Below are 6,657 nucleotides of genomic sequence, written 5' to 3'. Positions count from 1 at the left end.
TTACTTCAAGCATAAATACCCCCACTCATCCTTCATCCCAACACCCCTTACTTATTTTCCTCATCTCTCATTTCATAAGCATTCTTCCTCTCATTCTTTTCTCTCTTCATTCCCCCGCATAGCATCTCATATTTTTATTGTCCCTTAGCTAGTAAAACCTTGAAAAAATCATCACTTGACCGGCCACCTTGAGGAGCCATTAGCAAAGAAGCAATACAAAGATCAGAGGAGAACATCTTTAATCAGAGTGACAAAACTTCTGATTCGACAGAGTTTATTTTTCCTCAGTCGACCATGTTTTCAATTAAACTCAAGTATGTATATCATCCATACGTGAATGGTTGCATTAGAATTAGTTGAGTTGTTCGAACCAGATGATGACTAATAGACACAATAATTGAAATGTGCATGTTTAATTTATGTTTGACCCAAAATAAATTAAGGTTCATAATAACTTGACCGAGCTCTAATGCTTGGCTTTTAGGTTTATGTGAGTAAATTGTTTCAAACCGACCCAATCCTTGTTACTTCACATGAATGCTATGAAACTCTTAGTTTAATATGATAAATAAAATACATGTTTTACCAAGTAAAAGATTCTGAAGGGACTTAATTTGTTTTCAAGCCCATAAAAGATCGAGTTGCCATGGAGTATTTTCTGAACACTGTTAAGCATGAGAAAAAAGAATTAATTTGAATGATGTAATTATCCTAGCCTATTCATCTTATTGATTTTTGAATTTTGTGTTTTTGTTGCTAAACTCATTTCATACATTTCATCTCTTACTTTGCATTTAGAATAAAATTGCATTAGGGATCATATTATATTTAGAAATTATTTATGCATCACGCCACTCAGAAATATTGTGTTTTTATCACCATATTGTTAATTGTAATTTTACAATTAATTGATTAACATACACAATCCATGTGGAGATGATAACACTTTTACTTATTACTTGATAACGATTGTGTACACTTGCACAAATCGAGCATTTTAAGGTTTTGGCGCTGTTACCGGGGACTGTTGCCTTAATTATTTTTTTGAAATTATTATTTTCAATTTGGTTTTTATTTTATTTTTATTTTAACTTCGAACCTTACTAATTTATTCTTTATTTTTTGGATTCATTTTTTAGGTGTTTATGAGCATAGATCAAATTATCGATTTATTACCTGTAGACCCTGAGATCGAGCAAATAATTAGACAGAGAACACACGAAAGATCAGCTCAAAGACAAGCCGAGATGTACCTTAGAAATCAAAATGATGGACAATAAAATGGAGCCAATCATGTGCACAATCCCATCCTTATTGCTAAGGATAGGGATTGTGCCATAAGATACTAGGCTGTGCCACTCTTCAATGAAGTAAATCCAGGAATTAGGAGACTGAAGATTGAGGCACTGCAATTTGAATTGAAACAAGTGATGTTTAAACTGCTCTAAACGTGGGCCAGTTTAGTGGAATGCCCACAGAAGATCCACACATTCACCTTCGATTATTCATAGAGGTGAGTGATTCGTTTAAGATAGCCGGAGTGACTGAAGACAAATTGAGGTTGAAATTGTTTCCATACTCATTGCAAGATCTAGCACGATCATGGATTAATTCGTTTCCACCAAGTTCAATATCTACATGGCAAGAACTCACAAAAAGATTATTGGTGAAGTATTTTCCACATAGCAAAAACGCTAGGTTGAGAAATGAGATAACCACTTTTCAACAATTGGATGACGAATCCTTGTATGATGCATGTGAGAGGTTCAAAGAATTACTTCGTAAGTGCCCTCATCATGAGATTCCACACTGCATCCAGTTGTAGACATTTTTTAAATGTCTCAACGCACACACAAGGTTGATGATAGGTGCTTCTACGAATGGTACGGTTTTCTAAGTCTTATAATGAGTCTTATGAGAACATTGAGAGGATCACTAGTAAAAACTATCAATGGAAAAAAATTGAGCAACTTCAGAAAGACGAGTATCCAAATTGCATGAAGTGGACGCACTTACATCACTCTCAGCTCAGGTATCTTCTATTTCTTCGATGTTAATATAGTTTACCACTAATGGTTTGAATAATTTTGTAGCTCAATCACCACGTCGACGCAGTGTAGTTTCCTATGTATACTGTGGGGATGGTCATTTTTTCGAGAATTGTCTATCAAAACCTAAGTCAGTTTATTACGTAAGGAATCAACACCAAAATAGAAGTGGACAAGAACCACAGTCCAACTTCAAAAATCCTTCATGGCTCAACCATCTAAACGTTCTTGGAGTAACCAAAGAAATGGACCGAACAACACTTACATGCAGCATAAACCCAACCAATCCTAAGGGTTCAATCAACAAGCTCCAAAACCAAAACAACTTGAGTCATCCAACAGCTTGGAGAACTTGTTGAAGGCGTACATGGTGAAGAATGACACATTAATCCAAAGCCAAGCAGCAACACTGGAAAATTTGGAGAACCAAATGGGTCAGTTAGCTACAGAGCTTTGCAATATATCGCAAGAAGCCTTGTCGAGCGATACAAAAAATCCAAGAAATTTTGGTAAGGAACATTGGAAGGTAGTTTCCTTACGAAGTGGTAAAACTTTGGAACCCAAGGAGATTGTGGTTGAAGATGAACCCGTTAAGAAGGAAAAAAGTCAACCAATAGTTGAAATTCCTACACCAGCTGAGCCAGAGCTTACAAAGTCTGATGAGGTAAAATCTAACCTAATGAATTCTGAAAAACTAACATTTTTTAGATGTAGATTTATCTCATCAAAAAATTTGTCCAATCCAACCCAAAGTTCTATCACCTTTGTACCCTCAAAAGTTCCAACCAAATAACCAGAAGTAGGAGGTGCAATTCAAGAAGTTTTTGGACTTTATAAAGCAATTTCACATCAACATCCCGTTGGTAGAGGCTTTAGAGAAAATTCCCGATTATGTGAAGTTCATGGAGGACTTCCTGTCCAAAAAGAAAAGACTCAGTGAGTATGAGACTGTAGCAATAACGAAGGAGTGCAATGCGTTTTTATAGAACAAGCTTCCTCCAAAATTGAAGGACCGTGGAAGCTTTACTATACCTTGTAATATCAGAGAATCTTACTTTGGTAAAGCTTTGTGTGACGTAAGAACGAGCATCAACTTGATGCCTAAGTTTATTTTCAAACTGTTGGGAATAGGCAAAGTAAGACCCATGACTATGACACTTCAACTGGAAGATCGATCTTTAGCATAGCCCAAAAGAAATATCGAGGATGTTTTGGTCAGAGTTGATAAATTCATTTTTCCTACTGACTTTATTGTCTTAGTTTTTGAAGTAGATAAGGAACTGCCGATCATCCTAGGGAGACCTTTCCTAGCCATGGGAAGACATTGATAGATGTGCAAAAAGGAGAACTCACGATGAGAGTTTAGGATGACCAGGTAACACTTAATGTTTTTAAAGCAGTGAAAATTGCCAATCTGATGAAGGAATGTTCAATAATGGATGAGCTAGAAACCTTAGTTTCTATAGAATGGGAAAGAAATTTTGAAGAACGCCTGTTGGAGAACACTTTAGGGACTGAGCCATTGAAAGATGAAAAAGGTAATGAAAATATGGCTTTGATGGAAGCTAATCTGAGGAACTATGTTCAACCAGCACGATTTGATCCATTAAAGTTGGAAGTTCGGGAGTTTGTGCGACCCAAGTTGTCAATCAAGGAACCACCTAAACTCGGACTTCAGGTACTTCATTCCTATTTAAATACATTTATTTAGGTAAGTGTTCTACTTTGCCTATGAATATTTCAGCAAAACTGACAAAACAACAAGAGAAGCAACTAATTGTAGTTTTAAAGAAATTTAAAAAGGCGATCAGTTGGACCATAGCTGATATTCAAGGTTTAAGTGATAACTCTTGAAAGGAGTTATATTTCATTTCCTTAAACCTTGCTAATTGCCTGTACTTAAGTAAATTTAGTTTCCTTTTAAGACATTCTATTCGTAATTTTTATTGTATTACATTAAGAAGATTGGACTATGCTTAAATGTTATTATATGTTACTTTTACTTGTTTCCGGGAAGGATTTGTTTGGTAGTAATTGGCAGGTGCAGAATGCGGAGAAAGAAATAAAGGAATGAAGGTTTGTTGTGGCAAAAGGTTGGATATTTTTCCAACATGAATGTCGTGGAAATTCCAGGAAGACCAAGTCAACACTCAACGCATAACAGTGTTAGCCCAACTCTACTTGTATCAGAAAAATCTGCCTAAGAAAGAAGGAAGAAAATTATGGGCTGATTGGATTTACCCTAGGGAAAAAGCTTATAAAAAGCCGAAGGATAAAGCTATTGCGTGTAAATAATGCAAATATGCAAGTGTACACGTATATTTAAGTAATATAATGATGAGTGTGTATCGTCTCTACAGGGATCAGAAGTTTATTTGAATTGGTGAGTACTACTGAAGATTTAAGGAATGAAGCTGTGCAAAAGAAACATAGTATAAATTGGTGAAAGAAATTAATGAATGAACTAATAGTATCAATTATAACTGAAATATGACCAAACAATCTAAAGGTCGTGGCAATTCAAAAGGAACAAGTAGAGAATATTCCTGATGTTGAATGATAAAGGTTGGAATTACTCAGGGAATATTTTCATAACATAATAATGCCATGCAAAGTTATGACTAAACTACTGTAGTCTACTTCTTTCGAGAGTTAAACTTTAATCATTATTCAGAGATTGTGTATGTCTACAAGACTCATGAATGATAACCCAACTCTGAATAATGAAGACAAAACAGTATCGTGCTAAGGCCTATAGACACAGGCCATGTAACTTAAGATCTTGCTCTCAAAAAAAGGAGATCATTTTAGGTCTCTTCTGAGTAGTAGAATGAATACGATTTTGCTGAGGCATTGCTAAAAGTAAGGGAAGATTCTTAGTAATCCGAACCTTTGAAATTGACATCGTAGACCCTTATTCATTTGTCGTAGTATCTTTGCCATAGCATTTTTAGTTATTTATTTATTTTTCTACATATTATTCACGTAGTTATTCTCGTAATTGCCATTGCACTTTTACTTTGACTTTGTCTTAGCATTTTCCCATATTAGTTAGTATACATTTCGCACACATCATTGTTTTTTTAATTTACCACTTCATACTTATCTTGGTTTTGTCATAGCATTAATTGTAATTCATTATAATAACTTGGACACTTTTATACTTAATCCGATCCTTGTGGAGACAATCTCACTTATCGCTTTATTACTTGATTGAATGTGTATACTTGCACAATTCGCATATAATTTCACACGAGACAAGTTTTTGGCGTCATTGCTGGGGATCGACAATTTGGTGAAATTTGGTTTTGTTATTTTACTTAGTCCTATTTTTTTTACTTAACTTAGTTGTATTTAACTTTTATAGGTTTGCCTTCAGTGTATAAGAAGAGGCATTCCTGCTAAAGAAGAGTAACCTTTTGAACCCAGAGATCAAAAGAACTTTGCGAAGAAGGAGAAAAAAACTGCGAAACATGGCTAGGGAATGGAATGATCCTGGTTAAAATGATCGTGGTCTCAAGGATAATCCAAATGGTCAGGATGTTAATCCTCCTATTCCTCGTGTGATAGATGATCGTGACAGACCAATCCAAGAGCATCTTGTGCCAATTTTGGATGACCTGAATCCAGGGATAATCGGACCACAAATACAATCTCAGCAGTTGGAGCTGAAACTGGTAATGTTTCAGATGTTACAAACAGTAGGACAATTTGGTGGATTACCCACTGAAGATCTAAGACTACATTTAAAACTTTTTCTAGAGGTTTGTGACTCATTTAGATAGTAGGGTATTCTTGAAGATGCTTTGCGGCTTAAACTATTTTCATATTCTTTGAAAGATCGTGCAATAGCGTGGCTAAATGCTTTGCCATCAGGAACAGTGGCATCAAGGAATGATCTTTGCTAGAGATTTTTGCTACGGTATAATCTCCCAAATATGAATGCAAAGCTTAGAAAGGACATCACATCTTTTCGAAAATTAGAGGATGAAATGCTATATAAATCTTAGGAACGATTTAAAAAGTTACTTCAAAAATGTCTGATACATGGATTCCAACACTGGAAATAGATGGAGATATTTTGTAATGGAATGAATGCGTGTACGAGGATGGTAGTTGATGCCTCCACCAATGGTACTTTATTAGATAAATCTTATAATGAAGCATATGAGATTTTGGAAAAGATAGCCAACAATGATTATCAATATCCTACCATGAGAGTTTAGACGGGTAAGAAAGCTGCTGGTACCATGGAGCTCGATGCAATCAATTCATTGACTGCCCAAGTATCATCTTTAAGTAATATGATCAAAATAATGAAGAGACCAACTGCAGTTCATGAGATGAAAGCAGTCGGACCAGCATGTGTTTATTGTGGTGAAGACAATGTGTTTGACGTGCCGAGTAAATCCAGCATCTGTGTACTACATGGGTAATTTTAATCAGGATAATAACCCCTATTCCAACACCTAAAATTCAGGGTGAAAGCAGAATCCAAATTTTAGTTGGAATAATCAAGGTATGGGGAATCTTAACAATGTGACAAGACAGAACACCATCAGTGCACTGCCTGGTTATACTCAACCTATGCCGGGACAAAATGTCCAAC

At 35.5% G+C, this 6,657-nt stretch overlaps 1 non-coding gene across 1 annotated transcript; it reads right to left on the bottom strand.

Moving 5' to 3' along the window:
* Positions 1–1,696: 1,696 nt before the first annotated feature.
* On the bottom strand, positions 1,697–1,803 carry LOC128035730 (small nucleolar RNA R71). The gene has a single exon (XR_008192281.1). It is a non-coding gene; the product is annotated as a small nucleolar RNA R71 (small nucleolar RNA).
* Positions 1,804–6,657: the final 4,854 nt, after the last annotated feature.

The sequence above is a fragment of the Gossypium raimondii genome, chromosome 12 (assembly GCF_025698545.1).
Source record: "Gossypium raimondii isolate GPD5lz chromosome 12, ASM2569854v1, whole genome shotgun sequence".
In the NCBI taxonomy this organism is placed as follows: Eukaryota; Viridiplantae; Streptophyta; class Magnoliopsida; order Malvales; family Malvaceae; genus Gossypium; species Gossypium raimondii.
Note: the sequence above shows the minus strand (reverse complement) of the source record. Positions and strands in the feature narration are given on the sequence as shown.